Here is a 25947-nt window from a genome sequence, read left to right as displayed (position 1 = left end):
GAACAGTCTGAATAGTAGTATAGTTAGTATAATTCGTGTGGAACGTCAACAAAATCTGATCGCACGAATCAATTTGAGTCCTAAACGAATCGGCAACACAAATTTACACCGAATTAGAATGGATTCGACTAGTAAAACAAATACCACGTGCGAGGAGTTCACAAACCCTAGGCTCCTTTCGCACACTCGAAGGCTAAATGGTGTCATCATCATCATCATCATCAGCCTGATTATACCCACTGCAGGGCGAAGGCCTCTCCCATATTTCTCCACTTAACCCGGTTCTGTGCAAGCTGCATCCACTTGACCCCTGCGAACTTCTTTATCTCATCCGCCCACCTAAATGGTGTAAATGGTGCAAAGTGCGCGACAGCTAACATGGTATTCTCTCTAGAACTTAGCTGTAAATCGCGACCATTAAACCCTTTAACAGTGTGCAGTTTTTACACCCAAAATATCCTAAAGAGAATAAATCAAGACCGCCAACTTGGAATACTCTTAAAGAGTGTATAACCGTGCTGCACTCGGCTTACATGATCGTGAGAGTGTAAATCGGGGTTCCTAACGTCAAAATGCTCACGGCACTGATATAATCGCCTATAGTCGGGCTTACCGAGACTCTTCGCTTCATTAGAGCGCCGTTTGGCGTACCAGGAAGCCACGCCACGTTAAACACATTGCCAATGAACTGAACTTCCGCTGACGACATGCGTGCAAGTGTCTGCCTACATGTGTAATCTCCTGCGTGGCTGTGATGCCGGTGGTGATATTTGCAGCCGTAGCGTGAACAGTGCGTCTTTCTATTGTTTATCTTTACTCCCAGTGGTGACGTGCATTACACCGCGCGTAGGCGGTGCTCCGGTTGCTGACGCGCGTCCCCGTGACGTCACAGCGAAGAAAGAAGCGATGTGCATACTAGCGCTATGTGAGGCACTCGCTCAAACGATCCACTATAGTGTTGTGTAAAGATGAAAAAACAAAACAAAACAAATTGAACTGGTTTTAGGAAGAGAGAGGGTGCAGAAACTGCCTCGCTTCTCGGTGGACACCCGACCGCGCCTTAAAAAGGGATAAAAAAAGGAATAGAGAAATAGACTTTGTAGTAGAGGGCTTTGGAGGAGCTCGCAAGTGCATGTATGAAATACTGTGTATTCTTATGCTCTGCGTCATACTGTCTTTTTACTTGGTGTGGAGGCTTTCAAGCTCCTCCATTCATCTTTTAATTTTAATATACTACCGCTACCCTAAATGAAAATGAGTACAAAAACAGTAAACAATATTGGGTTCTTGATGCATCGCACAGCACGTCTCTACTGAAAAACGAAAAGTTCTACGGGGCAATAACCTCACACAATCTCAGCTAATCACATAGACTCTCATACGGTGCACATCATTATGATGATAAGGTTTCCACCTGCTTAAACCAAGTCGCTACGTTGCAGGAAACAGTGGCATTCCTTGAAAAGAAAATCGACCACCTGGAAAACTACTCGAGAAGAAATAACTTAATCGTGTATGGGGTCCCTGAGGACCCCGAGGAAAGTAACAGCTCACTTGAAAATTTAGTTAACGGCGAAATCTTCAGGGACACACTAAAGGTTGAACAGGTAGCCATAGAAAGAATACACCGGCTGGGCAAACCAGAAGCGACAAAATGCAGGCCTGTAATTCTAAAGCTGCGGGATTTTCGAGACAAATCTGCAATCTTAAGAACCTGTACAAAATTAAAAAACACTGATTACTCGATTGGTGAAGATTTTTCAGCAAGAGTGCGTGAAATTAGAAAAAAGCTCTGGAAAACTGGTAAGGAAATGAAAGATTCAGGGCAGAAAGCTTCCCTGGTTTTCGATAAGTTACGAATCAACAATGATCTGTACCAATGGGATGACGAGACACAAAGTATTGTTTTGCTTCGATCTTACACGCAGACGGCTAACCATAAAAACCAGAAAGACAGTGTCGCTTCAACTGAAACAGATTCCCGGACTGCTAACCAAAAAAACGACAGAGCCGAAACACGGTCGCTACGTTCCCGCCACCCGCCTCAGCCTCCGAAATAACATTTGCTAACATGAACGTTCGCAGCATAGTGAACAAAACAACTTACCTTGAATCATTCCTCCTCTGCATCAGCCCTGATTTTGTTGCCATCACAAAAACATGGTTAACAAACAATATAAAAGATTTCGAAGCAACTCTCCCCAACTATGCAATTGTGAGAAAGGATAGGCTGACACGTGGCGGGGGCGTTGCTATCCTAATAAAAAAGGAAATCCCATTCGAGGTTCTGCCTGACGTCGAAGATGTCGAAGCAATATTTTGCAAACTCCTGTATTCACCGCGACCAGTCTTTATCGGCTGCGTGTATCGCAGCCCGTCTTCAAACACCGATGTTCTGCATTCCTTGCACGCTTACATGCTTAGGCACTTGCTTGGATCGAGGTTAATCTTATTGGGCGATTTCAATTTACCCTGTGTTAACTGGAACACTATGCAACATCATTCTAAACACGCAGACATACTGTTTGATACCATGCTAACGTTTAATTTATGTCAAATAATAAATAAACCAACTCGTGTACAAGGTGGCAGTTCAAACATACTTGATATAGTTTTCCTTAGTGATCACTTCCGAACAGAAAAAGCAAAATTTCAGCTTCTAGATGGTATGTCAGATCACAAGATAACACTATGCAATGTACCTATTCATGACATTCTAACGCACTCGAAATCATTCGTAACATTTTCTGATTTCCACAAAGCAGATGACACCAGCATACTTGATCACCTGTCTTTTGAATTCTCTTCTTTTGAACAACTCGCCTTAGACACTAATACCGACACTGAAAAATTGTGGCAAAGATTCAAACTCATTATATCGTTTTGCATAGGTAATTTTGTGCCAGTTAAAACCAAGAAAACAAATAAGCACAGCCCGTGGATCAACCGTGACATCATCCATGCCAAACGCAAAGTCAAGCGGCTGAGAAAATCTTTAAAAGCACAACCCAGTAGCACAAGAACTTCTATTCTCTCCGTTGCAATCAGGAATATGAAATCAAAAATAAAAGTCGCCAAAGCTGACTATTTTTCTTGCAAACTTGCTAGTTTTCTCAAGAGCTCTCCGCGAAAGTTTTGGCACTACTTAAACCCAAAACAACATAATACGACCATAATGAGTCCTGACGAAAGCAAAGCCAGAGCGAACTCACTGAATAATTACTTTCATTCGATCTTCACTACAGATGATGGCAACTTACCACACATAAAAGCTCCCAACATATGCCTTGAACCACTAAAAATTGACGAGGCTGGCGTATTTAACCTCTTGCTAAATTTAGATACCAAAAAAGGACCCGGACCAGACAAAATACCAAACACATTTCTTAGAAGATATGCGGAATGGGTAGCAAAATACTTATGCCTTATTTTCAACAAATCTTTAGCCTCATCTTTCCTTCCCGCAGATTGGAAAATCGCAAGGGTAATTCCTATCCATAAAAGTGGAAGTGAAAATCAAGCGTGTAACTATAGGCCCATTTCACTAACAAGTACTGCATGTAAACTACTGGAACACTTAATTTTAAAACATATAACAACATTCCTGGAAGATCAACGCATTATATCACCATTTCAGCACGGCTTCCGTAAAAACCTATCCACCGTCACTCAACTAGTAGAACTAATACATGATGCTTCTCTTAGCATCGACCACCAAAAGCAAATAGACCTGATTTTACTAGATTTCTCTAAAGCATTCGATCGTGTATCGCATAACAAATTAATTCTAAAGTTAGAATCCACACTAGGCAAAGGAACAATCATTAACTGGATCAAAAGCTATTTATCTGACCGGTTACAATTTGTAGAGCTTAACAGTGAAAAGTCCACAATAACTAAAGTCACGTCAGGTGTACCCCAGGGCAGCGTTCTAGCTCCTATTTTATTTCTAATCTTCATAAATGATTTACCTGCTAGCGTTCGTGTTAATATGAGGCTTTTTGCTGATGATTGTATATTATACCATGAAATAAATTCGCCAATTGATCATGTAGCACTTAATGATGCACTAAAATCAGTACGTGAATGGTGCGCTAAATGGCAGATGAGCATTAATACTGAAAAATCAGCCGTGTTACGAATTACCAGGAAACATAGTGTGTCCGAATTTTCATACACACTAAACAATATTCCGCTTCCCACAGTTACACAGCATAAATACCTAGGCCTAATTATATCAAATAATCTTAAATGGGACACTCACGTGAACTTCATTACATCATCAGCACTAAAACGACTTTTTTTTCTTAAGAGGCGCCTCCGAGACGCCATTAAATTACTTTCGTATAATACTTTTGTCAGACCCGTACTTGAATACGCAAATGTAGCCTGGTTTCCGTTTACAGATAAACTAATAAAAAAACTAGAGGGCGTCCAGAGGAAAGCTGCTAGATTCATCTATAACAAGTACAGACAAACGGACTCACCCACAAAACTAATAAACAAAGCTGGAATACTCACGTTACAAAACCGCGCCAGGCTTGCACGGCAGAAACTGCTTTACCAACTCATTCATAAAATGATAAACATAGATACTTCGAGGTATATTGCAAAACCAGACACAAGAGCAACACGACATAGACATTCACAAACACTGGAAGAATATCGCTTTAACACAGACTGTTTTAAACATACATTTTTCCCGACAGCAATTAGAGAATGGAACAACCTACCATCATGTATAACACGTTCATCTTTAGAAACTTTTTTGCAGTCTTATGAAGCCCACCTACTAGTTTTACAATGTCAGTTATAATCATAGTTCAAACTCATTCAGTGCTCTATGTTAATGTCAAGTGTGCTTCGTTGTGGTGTGTTTTCAGGCATTTTTTTTAGTTACTCTCATGTTATTTGTAATCCGTTATTATCAAATACTTGCTATTAACTGTACTACTGTTTCAAACCGTTGTAACGCTGTATATTTTTGTACTTTTGTTGTGTATTTCCAAATTTGTGTGCCCTTCCTGCAATAATCCCGATTGGGATTGGCAGTATTTCCAAATAAATAAATAAATAAATTATCATAAAATATCTTCCATATTTTTATGTTATTGTGCAAGAAACTATCAGATCTTACGCAATTATATGCGACTTGTATGTGATTTCTTACGTGAAGTGAGTGAGACTGTGTGAGAAAATATGAGGTTATTGCCTCATACAATTTTTTCAGTCGGACGTACGTGGACGTTGTCGCTCAAGTGTCCTCGAAGGTTTCTTTAAGACGTCCATGTTCTGACCGATGTTAGCGTACTTGAAAGAACCTTACACCTGTCAACCAGGATTCTTTCAAATTCATAAAAGGATTCCGACTGTGCTGGAAGGGGGGGGGGGGGGGGGGGGGGGGGGGGGGAGTGATTGGAAACAGATTTTATCGTACAGATATGTAAGTAAATTAGCTTTGCGACAAGTTTGATCACGTTTTCACAACCACAAATAAAACTTAATAAATTTATTAAAGACGGATAAGCGAAATTTCGTTGGGCCACGAGTTACTTTTTTAGCCATTTTGCTTCTGCCGACTTCATCTACTTCAGCAGCTTCCGTTAACAGCGATCATCCTTCTAATCTCGTTTAGAGGGACGCTGACTATTCGTTTGCATTCGGCATTACTGCAGACAACCAACAGGATCTGCAGTACAACAACTAAACAGCTGTCGAATCCTATATATTCCTATATATTCCTGGTGTTTAATGCGATCGAAGCAATGGGGACATTGCTTCCACGTGACACGCTCACGTCACCGGTACACGTGGTGCAAAAACCGAACTGCTCCCCTCACTTCGATGACCCAAAGCACAAAAATGACGAAGGACATGTGATTTCAAAAATTCTTGAAAGTACTCTCGAACCTTCGAACTGCCAATCGCATTCCGAAGCCGTAGCCACGGCTATGAAGCTTCAGATTTACGATGTAATGTACACTAAAGTTGGTCACAAAGAGAAGAAAGCGGAAACGATATGAAATACCGAATGCGCTAAAGAACATCTCTTGGCAAACGCAAAAATCGCGGTAACTGGCATTAATACCCGCCTGAAAACGTTGAGTAATATACGAACAGTGCGGCAAATTTGCGTAGGCTGCTACTGAGTTTTGTATGTGCATTCGTGGCCCACCAGATAGACGATAGAAGTCGATCGTAGAACGTTGTATAGTTGCTGATAACACCGCGGATGACATCGCCCCCTCGTAAAGAAGCGTGGTACTGAAAGAAAGGCCGTTGTTGTAATAACATTTCGATTTTGTTTTTCAGAAATAAAATTTATATTCCGTAATAATTGAGGTCAAGTTCGTAAAATCTCAAGACCGGTTCAAATTCGTACATCTTACGACAAAAATTGGAGGAATTGTCGCCGTTATGGGTAAGCTCCGCCTTCAAGGGTATCAGGCTATCGCGTATCCTGTCAGCGGCGGATCCTGCGGATTGCCCCGCCTAGGTGGCGCAGTGGTTACGGCGCTCGACTGCTGTTCCCAAGGGCGCGGGATCGAATCCCGGCCTCGGCGGCCGCTTTTCGATGGAGGCGAAAGGGAAGGTACCCGTGTGCTTTGCGATGTCAGTGCACGTTAAAGAACCCCAGGTGGTCGAAATTTCCGGAGTCCTCGTCTCTCATAGCCCGAGTCGCTTTGGGACGTTAAACCCGGCAGACCAAACGAGCCTCCTACGGATCCCAGGCCCTTCGCACTCACCCCTCACTGATATGCACTTTGATTTAGGGTTCGTGTAATCTCACGCATCTAGCATGCAGTCGTTCGGACATACCGCGTTCTGTGCAAGACCACATGACACAGCCCCAACTTTATTCAAGCCTTAAATATGTGCCGGCTCGGACTTTGCACTGAAAGATGAATTGGCGGGCAGCCTAAAGACAGCCATTGAGTTTAGTTCCGCCAAGTTCATCTTTCCAAGGCGCACTGACGGCAGAGCTTGTCCTTGCTGGGTAACTGCCCACTCACAACCTTCCCAACTTATCCAGCGGGTCTTCCTGTCAGTTCGTCGTTCATAACATTTGCTTAGTTCCGCTTCTTGTTTTTTTTCCTCTCTCTTTTTTACTTGCCAGTTTCAGAATAAAGACCTGTCCTTAATCGTCTGTTATCTCGCGACTTGCCTTCCCTCCAACTTCCCCGTGCATATTACCGCCTCTCCATCTTCATAGCAAATACTGACCCACAGTATGTCTACGATATCACCTCCCACCTGCACTACGTCCCCCTGCCCCCCCCCCCCCCCCCCACCCTAAACGCTGATCCTGATCAATCCAGTTTTGTAAAAAAAGAGACGTGGTTTTCATGATCTACAGCCACACTAATTGCGGCATCACAATGTCTTGTGGAGATACACTCCCCAAATAAGCACACACGTTTACCTTGGCCCTTTTCTTTCCTGTTATCACTCTATCGTCACGGCAATATTCACCAAGGAAGACCTGTAAACATCACCGATGGTGACAGCTATGTGTGCCACTTCTACTTGAAGACGAAAGCCATCTGAATCCTGATCCCAACTTCAGCGGCAGGATTTCTCTGAGCGCTGAACACAGAAAGCTTCAGCTGCTTTATGCTCCACATGGTCGAAACTTAACCGGTGCCCTCCACTACGACGCTGCTTTCCGTCTTTCTCCCTTACATGTTCCTCCTTTCCTTAACTGTCCGAAGACTTGAACCGTCCACCAAGAATTTGGTCACCAAGTGTTCAATAGTCCCTTTGCGTAACTGATGCCTACCTCATCAACTTTTTCGCCCACTAACGGACCGTGAACCCAATCTACATACGACCTACCTCCCGCCTACCGGTCTTAGTCATACCAGTTTTCGCTTATTAATTTTACGTCCATATCAAAGACTACGATGAAACCGACTGAGAACACACACGCAACATCCGCAGTAAAACCGCGCGCGTTAGCTTCATAAGCGCTTCCTCACGTCTCGCCGCAAGAGACTCCTTTGTCCTGCGCAGGCCGAACTTGCGCAAGCGGCAGCGGTTCGACGATCGCCAAATAGCATGCTTGAATCCGGCGTCGGGAAGTCGCGGCGTCTAACCCTTCTCCTCTTTTCTCCCCTCCCTCATTATTTGCTGTTTTCAATTACGGATGGCTGCTGTCCTATTAGACAGCCCGGCGTCAGGCAACCAGCCTGTTACGCCGGTCGCGGAAAGAACTGGAACGCAATCTGCGATGACGGGGATTCAGATGTCGGAGTCAGGCAGCGCTTCGCCGCTTCCCCGACAGATGGCGCGACGTGATCACCTGCTTCTCGCGACTCAAGTGGCGGAGCGCTTCGTCGAAATGTCAGCGCACAGTGCCTTCGCGATAAGCTGCGCGAAGGAATCTTTACTTGACTTGACGGGCGTCGCGCGGCGGCGCGCTGGAAGTGAGAGCTTGTCTACATGTTGCGCCGCGCCGCTTTTTGGCGCTACTTTCCTTGAGAGGCTTTAGCTCCCTAGAGATGTTCGGGAAAGTTTTCCCGTCGTAGCTGGTCGCGCGTAGCGAGCGCACCTCTGTCGTTACTCGAAAGCAGTGCGCTAAATTTTATAGACCTGAATTCTCCAGTGAATACCCTCCTCCACCGCCACCATGAATTGCATCGCGAGACAAAAGTAGTCCATACCTCAAGCTTTTCTCGTTAGCCTACACAGACATTACGGACAAATTGAAGTCAACCTGCGTCCGTAGAGTACCACGTTCTAGTCCCAAATAGACCGTTCCCATCGGAAAGGGTGTTTGCTTAACTAGAACGCAGTAACCATTCGATCGAAGCTGATCAGGTTAATTTCCCCTCGGTGTCCCCTGAAAATGAGAAGAAAATAGGGAAGATTGGAATGTAGCGAGAGAGTGAGGCGAACAATCTTATTTTGACTCGTGCAAAACCACATTCGCAGTTATCATGGTCTCTAATCTCTAGAGATCTGCGAACCAGTCGTCTAAATTAGGGCGTCTCGGTGGGTCTGAGGACCCCCCCCCCCCCCCCCCCCCCCGCCGCCGTTCCTTTTTTCCCAATATTTAAGAGGGGTCTTAAATTCCTAAATATTCGCTTGAATGTACACGACTGCATAAATACTAAAACGGCAACCATTTTTGTTCTTATCAGAGGTAGTCGGAACATTTCTTCCCTATCGTTTCGACAGTTTCGCAGTGAGTCTTAACAAGAATAATTAACAGGTTTTCTAAAACCTAAGACGGAGAAAAAAAATAACGATTTCTCACCTTTGTACACAACGACGTGCAAAACAGGCCACAAGCCAATATCTTTCCCTCACTCTTTATTTCCCTTTCCACTTACGCTCCAGTCAATAGAGATCTCCCTTCTGATTGAGCCAGACTAAGGACTGGGTCGTCCCCCGAAGCAGTAGAGAAAAACAAGTGAAAAGGCCTGGAGGTCAACTATAACCGACTGTTGGACTCGGTTTCTACGCAGTGCAGGGTGATTCAAAAAGGTGATAAATGGAGAGAAAACGATAAGCGAGAATTAGCTGTGTCGTGTTTTGTATTCTTTTCTTTTCCCCCGGGTGATCCAGTACTGATGTCGCACTTGTAGTCGGACATAAACCTAAATTATGACACGTGGTTTTGTTGAAATGAAAGTACCGTGTCGCTTGCAGCCGGTACAGTACCCAAGTGCGAACCAATCTGCTACAGAACGGCCTGAGGAACCATTCAGAAGACATAACGTTATTTTAGGCTTACAAATTAATTAGAACTATAATCGCTGTCGCAAGCACTAGTTCATTGCAAGAATCATTTATATGCCTGAAGTTGGAAGTAAATTATTAGGGAAGCAGCTGTAGGTCCCACAGATGAGGAAGAGGGACCTGGGAGGATCTCTGGCATCCCCAGAAAAGTAGCGTAGCGGACATGAATTAGATGAGGATGGTTACATAATTATTGGGAATGATCGAGTTATGGAAATTATGTGCGTACTGGAGGTAGCGATCGTTTGTTCTGGTCTGCCTGATCCTTGTTGGCTCCTACTCAGGCCTGCCTGGCCAAGGCAGTACGAGGAACAAAACTTTTCGATCCAAAATTTACCTCTGCAGCACTCGAATTCATCGCGCGATGTATACTGCACTGACAGGAATAGTACACCGTGGGAGCTGTGGATAGCCAGTCAATTTGAATGTCTTCACTGCCACCGCTGCCCGATATCGTTCCGCTCTTATCGCGCCTTGAGGGCATACCTTGGTCACAAAGGAGAATTAGAACATATAGTTAGGGGTTACAAAGAGGACAAAACTCGTATCACGGTTGCCGCCATTTATAAGGTGAGGTTCTGTCACACTGCAACTGCATGCAAACAATCCCTACTGAAAAAATTGTATGAGGCAATAACCTCACACTTTCTCACGCAGTCTCACTCAATTCACGTAAGAAATCACATACAAGTCGCATATAATCGCGTAAGATCTCATAGTTTCTTGCACAATTATAAAAATATGGAAGATATTTTATGATAAGGATGTGCACCGTATGAGAGTCTATGTGATTTGATGAGAGTGTGTGAGGTTACTGCCCCGTAGAACTTTTCGTTTTTCAGTAGGGATGGGCAGCGCATTATTGTTTACTAACCTTACCGAGTACGCAGATGAATGTCATTAGGGGGAAATGCCGGCGAGCCTGTGCGACCACCGAGTGAAGCAATGAGCGCTAGCCGATAGCGATCGAGATCCCTACCCCAAGGAAAGGTAAGGGGGAAAAATTGCTAAGGGGCACTTTGCACCACTAAAGTGCGATGAGGCGAAAGCTTTTATAGGGCGGTGGGCCATAGTCCTCCACCACGACACCTCTCTCTCTTTTTACTCCCACCTTCCTCGTTTTCCTTACGACTCGCTGTGTGGTGCGGCATTCGAGGAAGCGCTATATGAAGGGCGCTGGACGGACGCCTGGATCGGACATCTGGTGGAGTCATGACCGGATGTGAAGCCCGGTCATGACATCACGGCCGATCACGTCATATTCAGTCATCTATGCCATTGCCCATAGCTAGTTAGTCATGACCAATGACCCAGTTCAGTTCAGTCGTTCAGTCGTGTCCGACTCTTCGTGACCCTATGGACCATGTCACGCCACGCTTTCCGGTCTCTCACTATCTTTCTAACATCACATAACTTCATCTGCAGTGCCTCGAGGATGCCATTTAACCATCGCGTTCGCTGCCTACCCCTTCTCCGGTGACCCTCAACCTTTCCCAACGTCAAATCTTTCTCCTGCGAGTCTGCGACTCCTCTCTTCTCATCAGATGACCAAAGTAGCTGAGCTTTAACTTTAGAGTTTGACCCTCCACTGAGCAGTCAGGGTTTATGGTAGACAATATCGACTGATTTGATCTTCTGGCAGTCCAAGGAACTCTCAAGAGTCTTCGCCAACACCACAATTCAAACGCGTCAATTCTTCGGCGGTCAGCCTTTTTCACAGTCCAACTCTCGCATCCATACATCACAACTGGAAAGACCATAGCACGAGTTATATGGATCTTGGTTGGCAGACTAATGTCTCTGCTCTTTACTAGGCGGTGAAGGCTAACCATTGCTCTCTTTCCCAGAAGCAGGCGTCTCCTAATTTCATGGCTGCAGTCTCCTTCCGAGGTAATCTTGGAGCCCAAGAAGAGAAAATCTGTCACAGCTTCCACTTCTTGTCCATTGATGCTCCAGGACTTGATAGGGCAAGACGCCATGATCTTTGTCTTTTTAATGTTCAGTTTAAGCCCAAACTTCTCACTCTCTTCTTGTACGCGCATCAGAAGTCTCTTGAGTCCCACTTCACTTTCTGCCATTAAAGGGGTATCATCCGCATATCTAAGGTTGTTGATACGTTTTCCAGCAATCTTCACTCCAGCTGAAGACTCGTCCAGACCGGCCTTCCTCATGATGCACTCTGCATATAGGTTAAATTGGCAGGGCGACAGTATGCAGCCTTGCCTCACTCCTTTCTCAATCGGAAACCAATCAGTAAGACCATGCCCAGTTCTGACTGTGGCCTCTTGTCCTTCATACAGGTTCCTGAGGAGACAGATGAGGTGAATTGGAACTCCCATCTCTTGGAGAGCTTGCCACAATCTGCTGTGATCTACGCAGTCAAACGCTTTCGCATAATCAATAAAGCAGAAGTAGATGGGTTTCCGGCTACCCTACTGAAAAAATTGCATGAGGCAATAGCCTCACATTTTCTCACACAGTCTCACTCAATTCACATAAGAAATCGCATACAAGTCGCATATAATTACATAAGGTCTCATATTTTCTTTACATTATCATAAATTATGTACGATATTTTATGGTAATGATGTGCACCGTATGAGAGTCTATGCGAATAGATGAGATTTTATGAGGTTATTGCCCCGTAGAACTTTTGGTTTTTCAGTAGGGTAATACTAGTTCGTGACTGCATAGTCATTAGTACCAGTTAGTGACTAGTTAGTCATTAGTTAGTAATTGGTTAGTCATTAGCCATAACTAATACTAGTACTAGTTAAGGTTTAACTTGGTTGTGGCTGGACGGACAGGGCAATGACCGCGAGTATGAGCCACTAGAGGCACATTTTGCGGTATCCGTGACATTCTTCGTGGCCGGATGGAGAGGGTTATATATAGGGCCGCGAGTATGAGCCATTAAAGGCTTTCGCCTAAAAATCTGTACCGGCGAAGGTGGAGAGATGGTCGCAGAAACACCCCCGAAGATGCCGGCAAATAGGGAGAAAGGGAAAGTGGTTCCTAAAGCGAGCGCGATATCGTCCGTTCACGTCACTGAGCTTGTGCCATCCGCTGCCCCACCGCAGCCCCCCATTTAATGTAAAACGTGTCAAGCGCAATAAATATAGAAGTATAAAGATAATTGGCAAATCCAGCTAAAATAAAGCGAAATGGAACCCAGTCGAAAAAAAAAAAAAAACTACAGAAAGATTTCTGTTGTCACGACAAATTTCTGTGCGGTTTTTGACAAAAAACCTATTGTGACAATAGAACTTTCTGTAGTAACATCAGAGATTTCTGTAGTTACAACAGAAAAGTACCACAGAACTACAGACAACAGAAAACTACTACATAATAACTACAGAACTAAAAGAAAATCTGACGTTTACGACAGAACTACAGAATATTCTGTCGTATTTTTGACATGGTTCTGTAGTTTTTTACGACTGGGTTAAATGCAGCAAATATGAAGTACAAGATCTTCGGCGGCACATAAAAGTCAGCATAAGTAAGCAAATCTTGCGAAACAATCGGGAAGCGGGGCGCGGCATGAAGTAACAAACATCACCTTAAAAGCGCATTCTGCCTCTGCAGTGCGTCGCATAACGACCGTAAGCCCATGTCAGCTCTTTGTCTTCTTTGCTGCTATAGTACGAGAGACACCACCATGCTTCCAGTTGTGACGTCGCTTTGTTCGCACCATCTTGGCACGTTAAGACTGTGCGCTGGAGTTACTTCATGGTACCGCATGTAGGTCAACCAGCTGGGCTAATTGGTGCTGCCAGCGCCCAAACACCATGAACTAGAAAATATGCTCTAAAAAACTAAGAATTTCGAACAGCATTTTGTCCGGTCACGAAAGTTGTGAGTTTATGCGATATTTGTGTTATGAAAAAAAGAAAAAAAAAAGAGTCTCGGAATCGGACACTTACGAGCGACGCATATCTAGAGGTTTCTCCCTATACGTGCAAAAGATAAAGATCGAGGAAGTTAAATGCACAAGCTATAACTCGCATATCAAACAGGTAATTAAATTTGTAGACAAGAAAGAACCTTGGTTGCTATTCCTACTTTCAAGTATAAAGTACCTTATGCCCTCGTGTATATCGCCAGAAAAACTGAGAAAAATGCACTGGCGATGATAACGATTCTTGCGAAGAGGTATGCGTTGGCAATGTATCACCACCAGCACGCTTAACACGATCGCTCCAGCGTGTGGCCCCGACAAATATTAATGCCGCTCAACGCTTTGCTGATCGATGAGTCCAACATGATGCCACAGTGGGTATGCTATACACGGCACCCGCTATCACAACCGGCCGCAAACGTGCTATATGAAGCATTTCCTTGGACCCGTGCGACAAGCTGCGGGAGGCGCGCGCTAACGTCTGTCCAGGTTGTATACGTGCTTGAGCGTTCGCGTTAAACATGCTGTCGGCAGTATACTTATAGGTGCATGTACAGAGTGCGGTGAATGACACTACAAATACAATATATTTATTCGAATATCTAGCCTAAACCCTCTCTTGAATTTATGGACAATCAATTTTCTACCATTTCCTGTCTTTCGTAATATCCAAGTGTTCCATGTATCTCTTCCGTGCCTTTAAACTATAAAATCAGATATTAGATTTTCTTCTTTCTATTTTGCCACTTATCAGCTGTGACAGTGACGAACAGCGGTAGATGGCAAGTGGCGTAAGCTTCAGAATCGCGAAGCTTTGTTTGCGGTATAGTATCGGTCTCTTATTGTTCAAGCAATAACTCAAGAGCACTGCAGAAACTGCATGGGGAGCATGCGAAAGCATTAGCGTTGGCGCGACGTTGGTGACTTCTAGTCGACGCCTTTCTACATGTACTTATCCCCATTCCATGACTCAGTACTTTGCGTCTCATGACCCATGACTCACACGACTCATAAAGTGCATGACTTGACACTTTCTCGTCACATGAATAATGATTCATGACTCGTTGATAATCAGAATTTATTCATACCATGGCTCACAACTCTCATCCGGTTATTGACTGATGACGTCACTTAGTGATGACGTCACGAGGGGACGGCGACACATTTTGTGGACACTTCCGATGGCAACATAGCCTACTAATGCTTTCGCATTAATAAAAGAGACTGCATGTCATTCACATGTCATGTCAAATGACATTCTAATGCAAATAAAAAAAAAAGAAATTGGCATGGGCAGGACTACTGATGCGAATGCAAAATAACCGATTGTTACAAAGGGTTACTCGCTGGATTCCAAGAGAAAGCAGCTAGTCGTAGCAGGGTGGTATAAAATTAGGTGGACGGATGAAATGAAGACATTTTGGGGGGTAAGTTAACAGCACCTGGCACAGGACAGGAAGGCTATGGGAGCGGCCTCTGTTGTGAGGCTGCTAGCGATGATGTCATTTGCATATATGCATTCATAGAATAAATGCGATGCTCCCTCTGCGGTGTCCTAGTCTGAAAACATGTAGCAGAACGTTTAGCTGCTGCTGTCCTTGAGAGCTCGAGTTCTGTTTTCTATGACGTTCGGACACCCGACCGCCTTTCCATGGTAACCCTACTGTCAACGCCATATTGAGCTCATCTGGCCATTGCCGCTAGAGTTATTGAGTCGCTTGATGCCCATATAAATCGGTTGCACTTTGACAGCATATAGTTAGTCGAGTTGATTTGTTCGACATGTCGAATGAAGCATGTAAAGGCTTGTTTTAACAACAAAAAGAAAATAAAATTGCCTAAACAGATAAGGTGGGCAGTCACAACCGTGAAAAATTTCCGACATCTCCTACTTCCATTGCACGCGTTTATACGAAGACCAATCCATTTCTCTCATCTTACAAGTCAAACTATGCAGGGAATGAGATATATCAAACGGCATTACCATGCCTTCTTAAAGAAGACGAAGGAATTGAAGCTCATGGCGGACACCACTCCAATTGAATTACTTCCCATGTTGCACGTGCTCATCCTCGGTGTTCGCGGCGAATGAAACCGACTTGAGTTCTTTTCTCTGCTCAGTTACTGCATCACATTCACAAGGTTTACATGAATCCAACAAAGTCGGCTCGAGTCGGCCTCCGAGGGTCGTGAAATGGACGACAGCCCAGTGCCGCCTCTTGCCTCCATTCTGGTTTGGCAGCAGAAGGAGAAGGAACCGTTTGTCTGCGCATTCCTCCTCTCGCTCCTGATCGTGGTTCAACGCGTCCCTGTAAACCCGAGAGGGTGAGATGCTCAGCCTGACAACCGGCTCCCCCGAATCGACCCGCTTACGTCGGGCTCTTGTGTACAAAACTATTGACTACAGAAGAATTGATACACCACATGTTAGTTGGTTTGACTGTCTTCGGAAGCACCGAAGAGCAGGTGTTGTGAAACTGGATGGGGACAGTCACGTCAATCTCCTTTCAATATTTTGTCCCAACTCCGCGGCACGGCTGCTTTTTCGCGTAGCGTTTTTAGCGATGCTTTTATGGCTGCGAAAGAGTCGGATCGAGACCGGCTTTTCACGCTTTGATGCGTTTACATAACTACTGTTCGCTTCTCAGCTGTCCAAAGTGTAGTCGCTGCGTCAGAAAGAGATATAGATCGAGAGTTTCACGATGCCCGAATGTATCTTATGCGCACTAACCACTGCTGTAGCCACATGCTTACACGGCGGCGTGTAAAGTAATAGAGCTCAAGATCGTCAAGTATCGGGCGACGAAATAAGAGTTCCCGCCGGCCTGCGAGACGCGTGTCGTCGCGGTCGCGTCGTTCGGTACTCGCGCCGAGGGGCTGGGCTTATTTACGACACGAGAAATATATCGCAGTGGAAGCGTGAACTCGGCCTTGTCAAGGTGCGTGCCCCTAGGTTAAATAGAGACTTCGCGAGAACGGTCTCGTGTCTGCGCCACCTTCCCACCCTCCTCCTCCCTTTCGCTGGAAACGTAAATTACTGGTGTGGCGAGTCGAGGGTGCGAATCCCGCGAAGGCATTGCGTTAGGAATGGCAACCCTGCACTCTAAAAAAAAAAGGTGTGATCTTAGTCTTTTTGGGGGGTAAACTGCTTGTCGCTGAGCTAACACCTTTTTGGGGTAAGGTTACGCTGTGTCTTGGAAGACTAAGTATTTATACCATTGCATGTAGTGTAACATTACGCTTCTGGTAGCATAAACTTGCACCTTCACAAGCAGTGTAACTGTATTCTACCTAGGCATAACGTTGCACCTTTCATAAAGGCCTATGTTTTAGTCTGTCGATGGCATAAGCATACCCTTGCATCAAAGGTGCAAGTTTGCACCTTGACAACGTAAGCTTATCCTGTATGTACAGGTGCAAAGTTACCATTTTAGAGTATAAATTTATATTACGACAAAGAGCGCAAAGTTTTGCACCTTTATGGTGCAAGCTTATACCACCAGGAGAAGGATAACGTTGCCCTCCAAGCAGTTTAAAGTAATGCCATATTACATAGGGTATCTAAGCATCATCTTGTGGTATATATATGCTATCCACACAAGAGTACTATTACCAATCTGCATCGTAAACTTGGTCACTGGAAGCAGGAATAAAGCTAACCAATACATTTCAAGATTTTCTGGAAGGAAAGATTATGTTGAAACATTGCAATATCTTTGTGTCGTCTGGAGTGTGACAGTGAGCAATGTTTCAGGTGAGGTAGGCTGTGTCATGTTGTATTCAAGCCGTAAGTTATGTTGCAGAGTGAACAAAAAGAATTTACAGAACAATCGGTTAAGATAACATACCATGGTGTTTATTTTACCTCATTATACACCGAAGTTGCAGCAAGGGACTGGATAATCTTCTCCGCACAGTCAGGGCAGGGATGTACCACGTATTTGACCTGCATAGAAAAGAGAACTTGTAATCAGTTACTCACGAAGAAAGTCTCACAAAACATGCTTATGGAGTAATTAATTCACATATAAAAATAACACTGCACAAAGGGCAAGTAAAAAGGAAGACAGATGGAAATAGTGCACCAGTACAGGCTTCCAAGTGTTTATATAATGAGAATTGTGAAATCACACAATATATAGATCAATGAAAATTCTCCAAATCTGAGCTTTACCTGTGCCACTAACACACACATAGACAACTAGCACATTGCAATCTCAGAAAAAATTGACAATATGCTCAATAAGACACAATACACAATGAGACATATTCTTGTTAGGAGCAGGGTCAAGCCATAGGCATCACTGATGTTGGACTACCCAGAGGGTTATTTAAAGAAATATGAATGAAAACATATTGATAAAATAGAAGCTAGCCTAATAAAGGCAAAAGATGTGATTTAAAAACCCCTCCCTCTACTCGTTCATATGTGCAGTTCTCCTTTTTTTTATCATTAGCTTTTTATGTTAAACTTTGTTTTATCACCTTCACTTTCACCTTTGTTGTTTGCTGGTTTCCACTCCAACACCCAAACATTATAGTTTGCTTTCACACCTGACCATACCAGTGGTCTTGTTTCTAGTCACTATGGTCTCACCCTCCTAGAAAACACTGTCTCTGGTCCTTCATGACATTATCTTATGTTGCCTATAGTGTTAATGTTTTCCTGAGACTACACTGTCTTTAGTCATCTGACCATCCATCACAAGTGACAACTGCAAATCTCTTCTTCTTCTTCTTTTTTTTTTTTGGGGGGGGGGGAGGAGGGATGGGGGGAGGTTCTTTTGTTCTTGCATTCGTTGTCATTTCTCATGAATATAACGAATGAAGCTTGTTCCTGCAGAGCTTGCTCCTGCAGGGGTATGTCTAAGGCCATTCTATTGTTTCTGCCTTTAGTGCAGTTTACATTCCTGGAAAAAGGCATGAATATACCACAGAGGCTATGCCTTATAAAATGCGGGATACCACTTCTGAAAGATGGAACATTTCATGCTAAAAGAGCAATGATAGCAAGGCACATCCAAAGCACCTTCTGCACATGTGCATTACTGCAGTGATGTCACAGATGCAGAATTATGTAAAGCATGACAATAAAATGCAACTTTTACATAAGTTCATTGCTAGTTTCACACTACACATCAGCTTATGCCGATGCCAAAAACTTCTCGAGACTGCCGTTTCACTTCAAAACTACATTATCTTGCTCAGGAGGCAAAAAACAATACACTTCAATACCCCTATAATTCCTTGAACAAACCACAAAGCTTGAGATTCTATGTATTGCTGTTTCATGTAATGCTCGCAGCACATGCAGCAGGAATAAAACTTCTCATAAACTGCAATTTGCCAGAACTGTCAACTGCTTATCTCTTTAGATGCCTAACTAATGAAATTGTAAATGCTGACCAATATTATACAAGAATGATTATTAAAAAGTGTTTACAACAAATTTCTCGAAGATTATGTTCTTTACCTTTACAGATTGCAAATCATAAACTATGAAGAGACACCTGTGCAGTCTCTGCCGGTGGGTTGTGCAGCAATGTGGACTTTGGGTACCTGGTACAGCTTCAGGATTAGACTTAATTATCTATTCTTTTTGTTTATAAGAGGCAATATGAAAACTGCAAAATTGAAGGCTATTAATGAGTGAGCCTAGGCCTAAAACCCTCCTAATCATCTATGTGGTCTAACATAATGAGCATCAAAAATATTCCTTTAAAAGCTTTGTAAGTTGGTTTTTCCACATTACATAACTAAAAAAGGGTGTTGCTGACATTTCTTATTCAGATAATATAGACATATTTTGTGTTTTTGATGATGCAGAAGAAGCTAACATGATTCTGGCAACAATACCAAGTGCAGCAACATTTTTTACATGCAATGTGGGAAAGCAAGACAATAGTTTTCAAATACGCCTTTCCTTGTTCAGTATTTTGAACTACATTGCTCTTTCAGAAAATTTAAGAACTGGGCTCACCTATAATATTGGGGACCCTCATTTCTGGTATATAATACTGTCCCCTAAAATTAAAATGCAAAAGTTAAGTCAATTTTGGTTGATTAGCCATTCAACCATTATCCTCTACCACAGACATGTCCACTGTGCTGCACAATCCAGTTCTAATTGTACTGCAAATTTCATTTCATTCATTCTCCCTTTATAGGCCCATAGACATGACATAAGGGGTGGGGGCATATATATATATATATATTTGTTAAATGGTAGTGGTGGAACACAAGGAAAATACGCTGAGTACAAATGGCACAAAACAATATAAAGAACACAAAAGAAACAATAAAGCTGAAAGTGCTAAAATACCGTCCATTACATATCACCTGCAGTACTTCATTTTTAGTTTCATTCTATTGTGGACATACCTAGCAACATAAGAGCATGTGAGTTGTTGAAAATTACACCCATCAGAGAACATAACCTTACTGCTGAGAACCAAGTGCAAACAATTTAAATATTAGGTTTTGAAGAAAAAAAGAAAAGAGGCATACATTAACAGCTCACTCAATAAAAAGAAGTCAACATGTTCAGATCGATTACATACTGAAATAATTCCTCCCTTGCTAACTTGCTCAATAGCACTGAATGGTTCCAAAATCAATGTAATGCCAGGGCTATTGCTCCTCAGCATCAAAAAATATGCTCTTTGATAGACATAAAGCAACAATGAACAGACCACAATGCCACAGCTATGTCGAAAAATACATACCACACAAATCTTGCCGTAAGTAGTCGTCCAGCGCTGAAGAAAGCAGGTTGATCTTTAGAAGCAGGAGTAACAGCACTTCTACACCGTATTCCTCCTACTGGCAGGTACGCTGCAGCAAAGGTATCATTCATAACATTAGCATGATACTTGTAACTAGTACATACATAACTATAGTACAAAAAATAATGGCACCACACATGCCACAACAATGACTCAAATATTTTGACAATGAGCTTAAAAGCTACAACTCCTGTTCCTAGATATATCTGTAACAATATCTGCCACCTCTTTACAGTCGAAATAACTGCTTAAATAAACTAGAATAGCAGATTTATGACAAACTGCTAGCACAATGACAATACACATTAACTTCAATGAGGGAATGTCTCAGTACCAGTGAATTGTAGTAATGAGTATAACACAATGTCTGACAACAGAAACTACAGAAGGAAAAGAATGTGTTGTTATTGGTCAGGCATAGCCTCCTTTCTATGGGTCAGGAGGCTGAAAAGTTCAGAATGGAAATAGCTGAGTAGAAACTATAGCAAATCCCCAAATGAAAAATATTAGTGATATAAAAATTTTCCTTAGCTCGCTAACGAAAATTAGCACATTTAATCAAAATAGCTGTTTGGGCCAGTTGGTTCATACTTACACCCTAAAAGACCAGCGAAAAAAAAGAAAACAGGTACAAAGGAACACAAAACGTATTTCAGTGCCCGTCCTGTCATTTTTTGTTCCTCTGTCCTCGTAATTATTATTTTTTTTTTGCGCTGGTCTTTTTATGTACCGATTACAAAAAGAAAGTCAGTCTTAAAGCAGAGAAGGGGTGACACATGGTTTGCTTCAATGCTGAAGACATCTGATCACCAGCTAACCCAGATTTTTCACTTGTTAAGTGATTTGATCGAGTCCAATATTTATTATCAGTTTTTAACATAAGTGATCAGCAAGTTAAATAACACCATTTACTCGCACACGCCCTCAAACACAATGAAACTCAATTGATAAGTCACTGTCTGGGCGTGCACCATATTGCACGGCATGAGCGAAAATGGCAACACGCAAGGAGACACACACATGGCACGCGACATAAATATTCTCCGACGAGAATCCCAAGCAGTATACATTGAGGCAGATGTCAGTGATCAGCAATATGTGCCACAAAAGTGCGCGTGTCAATTTAAACGCCCCTTTCTGGGCGGAAACAATGCTTTGGACTTACCAGCACGGATAGCAGAGACCAGTTTCAAATTCTTTGAAGAAACGACAGTCTACGTTCTTGCGCAGACGAGACGAAGGACTTGAGCCTGCAGCGAAAAAAAAAAAAAGCGTGAGAAATGTCTTTCCTGCACATTGCGTCACTGCGACAGTATACATGTACACGAATCGGCTCGGTCCCACCTCTGGTCTCGACGCCATCAGCTCAAAACTGCGGGGTTAAATCGGCGTTCTGAAAGCGTGACTTTAGGATATCAAGCGCGCTGCCTTCGAACGTACAAGTTGCTGGCAAAAGAACCGTAAACTTAACCCATCACCCTGCATGCTCTCCCGCATTTATGGCAACGTTCCCGTAAAGCAGCAACAACAGACGATCAAAATCGATTGTAGGCAGCGAGCAAAAATAATGCGGCATGCAAACACGTCAATGCGTATCACCGGGACTGCATTAGCGCTCGTCGACGCATACTTTCGACCGCGGGATATGCTTGTGAGCGTCGTAGACGACTAAAAATGCACCATTAACATCCCGCAAAAAGGTCGTGACCATCTAAAAATTTTGGGATGCGCCGCTCCTCCAGTCTGAACTGAGGGAGTGGTATGCTCAGGTTGGGATCCAAGACGTCGTGCTCAGAGGCCGTTTCACAGACAAACAAGCAGCGTCGCGGACGTAAGCAATAACAAAACATGTTCAGGCCAAGTTAAATAGCAGAAAAAAACACGTAAAACGAAATGTAAAACGTCACTTACATGCGCGGCTGAAATTTGGCGCCAAGGATCCGTTGGAACGCCACCACCGCGACGACCAGCCATCCGCCGTTTCATTCCGAAGTTCACACTTTCACGAAGTCGTTTCATAGTGAGGCATCGATGAGCGCACTCGATGAAATAATCGCTGAGAGCAACCGAACTTTTCTAAAAACACAGATGAGTACCAACGACAAAGAGCACGAACGCTGACTCGTGCGGCAATCGCCGTCGTCGTCTTCTCGGACTAGCAGAGTCGCAGGGAACGCAGGCAGGCTCAAGCAACTACGAACACGTGACGCTGCGTTGAGAATAAAAGCAACAAAACTAAAAAGCAACTGCTTCGCTTCTCGTCTCACCACCACTCCCCCCTCATCTCCCCTTTCTCCCTGTTTTGCAGCGTACACACTTGTCTGTCCGCCCTTGTTCTGAGTTCGGCCTTGCTCTCTCCACGGTCAAGCTCGCGTAGGAGTCAAAAGACGGGACGGGTGTCGGGCGGGGGGGGGGGGGTGAAGGGGGGAGGCACCGCTTTTTGTAAGAAGATAAGATGCTCCCAACTTTCGACGATTCCCCACCTCCTCCGGGGAAAAACGAGGGGTCCTTTTGTGGTAGCTCTTGAAAGGACATCGGACGGGAAGTAGGAACACAGCCGCACCCAGCTTGAAACCGGTTACCATCATAAAAAAAAAAAGAAGAAACAAGCGGCAAACTTTTTTTTGCTTGAGCTGCAGGGACGAAATGGTGTAAAGTCATGCGAGAGAGACTAACGTCTTCCGTGGGGGTGATTGCGCAGGGTATATTTAAGCCATGCGGTTTCAGATAGCATAAATCCCGAAGTTACCCTCCTTTTACACTCTTTTTTTTTAGAGTGTGGCTCGCGCGAAGGCAGAAACACGGGACAGCTTGTGTGCAAACGTTGCGCTTTCCGAGCGACTGTCAATTTTCGTGTTTTGCTTTCCCAGTTTACGGTTGCGCTGGTGTCATCCCATTAGTAATGCACTGAGAAGGGAGCATAAAGCATCGCCCATTATTGGTCTGGCCAGACAGATAGAGGGCGTAAATGGCGGCGAGGAGATGCATGGTTTCGGTCTCATTTCAGCTTCAGTCGGCGTGGGAAACGGAGGGAAGAGGACCATTTTGTTTTTACGTGTGTACTTCGGCCTCGGTTGGCGCACTCCGCGATGAGGTGCAGTGGGTAGACGCTGTCGAGAGAGTTCATTTGAACTTTTTTTACATGATTTATGTTTTGTTAGATCGCATCAAGTCTCACCTCGTATTTTGTCTGATCACGTGATAGCAGTGTTGCATGCAACTTAGTGTGTTTTTCTTGGTTTGTGCATTACGGGGCCACGTGGCATCTATATGAGCGGCTGCAGGCTTATTCCTGCTGCGTCAGGAGAAGACCTGTCTATAAGAGGGCCTGCCCAATCGACAAAGAGCCGAGCTTAGATAAGATTAGATGTGGTCGAGAATCTAGGGGTTCTTATTGTCATGAGTTTCTGGTAGAGAGCTCAGGCGCAGCTCCATGTAATTCGCACTCTAAAATTTTGTCTGCCTTCACTCTAGCAATGCTATTCTATTGCATAAAGTTTTTCATTTGTCAACGTCTGAACCTCTATTGCGGCGCATGGAGTCTTTAGCGATGGTGGCGCCGCCTTCAGGCTATAGCTATTTCCAGTTTTGGGCTGGCTATGCCAGCACACGCTTTTAGAACGCACCTTCTTTTTACGATTCCTTGAGGCTCCTATACTCTGTGCGCGCTTTCGGGTTTACAGTATGGTGAACTGTGTTGCATACCGCCTGTATAGGGACTGAAGGATGTACTAAGGGCACGTGTGCCCGTCCGCCTACTGCGCGTGCAGAATGACCGTACCTTACGTGACAATAACAAGTATGGTTTCGAGATCATCTTTTAGCGAAGCCCTCAGTTGCGCCGCATTCATTTGCTTTTGAATCCTGCCGATATGTAGAAAACGTGAAAAGGTGTAGCTTTTGGCCGTGCTCGCCGGAGTAAATCAACTTACTGGATCCCAAAGTGATGAATGAAAAAATTTATATAGTGGAATTTAGGACACGTCTGTCGCCATCTTTGATGCTGAGTATGTGCGTTGTCGTGCGCGCAGTTGTATCGGGTCGTGTGCGCTGTGTACTTGTTCGCTATGTTCGTGTGCTTTCCATGGGGTTTACATGAACCCGAGAATGCCGGATCGAGTTGGTATATTTTGCTGAAAACCAGCTGCCAGGCTGTCGAGATAAGCGATCATCGAATCCGGTCAAGTCAGCCCTATACTCTTGCCACTTTGCTGGTTGGGCAGCAGCAGGGGACCGGACCGTCGTGGATTCCATGAATCCGACAAAGTCGGGTCGAGTAGGCCTGTCAGGATTAAAACCGGATGTAGGGTTCATGTATGTGCCCGTGTGTCCAGCTGCACATAAGTTGGGCTGTCATGAGTCAGCCTGACAGCAGTGGGTAAGTTGGCTCGACCCGACAGCGCCTCTCTTGCCTTCTTCCTGGTCGGGCAGCAACAGAAGACGGGACTGAGCTGTTCGTCTGCGCATTATCCCTCTTCCTTTACTGCCTCTCTGTCTACCTCCGAAATCATTGATGCTGAACAAAATGTCATAGCCTTTGCCATCCTAACCCACGCTGAGCATGTCATCATCATCAGGGACTCCCAGGCGGCCCTTCGCCGTTACCAAACAGGTCGCATCACCCCTCGGACCCTCCACATCCTCCACCGTAACCTAAGCCTCAAAACGCATGTAGAACTCCTCTGGGTCCCTGGACACAATCTTGTGACCGGCAATCAGCAGGCGCATCAGCTCGCCCTCGAATGCATCAACAGTGCAGCCTGCGGGTTGACGTCTCAGTCGGCCCAGACCCCTCCCTCACCACTGCCATCACTCCCGACCTCCTTCGCCATTATCGTGTCTGCCAGTACGACTTACCTCCCCCTCACCCTCACCTCAGTTGCGCCGAGGCGGTGACGAGGCGTCAGCTACAAGCGGGCGTCTATACCAACCTCTCGCACTTGCACCGCTTCTATCTCTCCCAGTTCTGCTCCACATGTCCCCACTGTGACGCCTACCCTTCCTTGTAGCACGTCACGTGGACATGCCTCGCTATCCTATCCCTCCGCATGACCCAGCTGCATGGGACGCAGCCCTCCGCTCGACACACGTGAGCGACTAGCAGTCGCTGTTGGGCAGAGCCCGGGCGTCGGCGGCGGCGGCGACTGGAGCTCTGGACTGAAAGTCCCAACTGTGTACCAGAACTGTCAATAGATATGTTTTCTCCTCCTCTCCCTCTTCGGTCTATCCCGCTTGTGCGTTGTTCGCTTGCTTGAACCAAGGTGTAGCGACGATCTGAGCCCGACAGAAACGGGTTCATGTAAACCTAGACGGGTCGGGCTGACTCAGTCCAATGCGCCCCAAGAAGACACGCATCCTTTCTGTCTTTAATGACATCTAGGACGGCGGCACTCTGCCAGATACCTGGAAGAACGCCATTTCATCCCAGTCCTCAAGCCCCACAAGTCGGCTAAGGAACTTTCAGCCTACGTCCTGTTTCCTGACCTCTGCAGCCTGCGAGACAATGGAGTTCGTCGC

At 44.6% G+C, this 25947-nt stretch overlaps 2 long non-coding RNA genes across 5 annotated transcripts in view; both read right to left on the bottom strand.

Annotated features, from left to right (window-relative positions):
• LOC146176248 (uncharacterized) overlaps positions 1-25947 on the bottom strand; it is a 221867-nt gene that overhangs the window by 111008 nt on the left and 84912 nt on the right. Inside the window, exon 5 of one of the 4 annotated variants that reach the window (XR_014701509.1) lies at positions 8760-8842. The exons of the other annotated variants lie outside the window; for them this stretch is intronic. This is a non-coding gene — a long non-coding RNA (uncharacterized LOC146176248). Of the gene's footprint in view, positions 1-8759; positions 8843-25947 lie in introns of those variants that run through there. 4 annotated transcript variants of the gene reach the window in all.
• Positions 17271-22719, bottom strand: LOC146176249 (uncharacterized). The gene is made up of 4 exons (XR_014701507.1): positions 22342-22719; positions 21596-21680; positions 20371-20479; positions 17271-17591 (listed from the first exon to the last, which is right to left on the bottom strand). It is a non-coding gene; the product is annotated as an uncharacterized LOC146176249 (long non-coding RNA).

Source organism: Amblyomma maculatum, chromosome 10, assembly GCF_055883805.1.
Source record: "Amblyomma maculatum isolate TAMU_Amacu chromosome 10, ASM5588380v1, whole genome shotgun sequence".
Classification (NCBI taxonomy): Eukaryota; Metazoa; Arthropoda; class Arachnida; order Ixodida; family Ixodidae; genus Amblyomma; species Amblyomma maculatum.
This window is presented reverse-complemented; position numbering and strand designations above follow the sequence as displayed.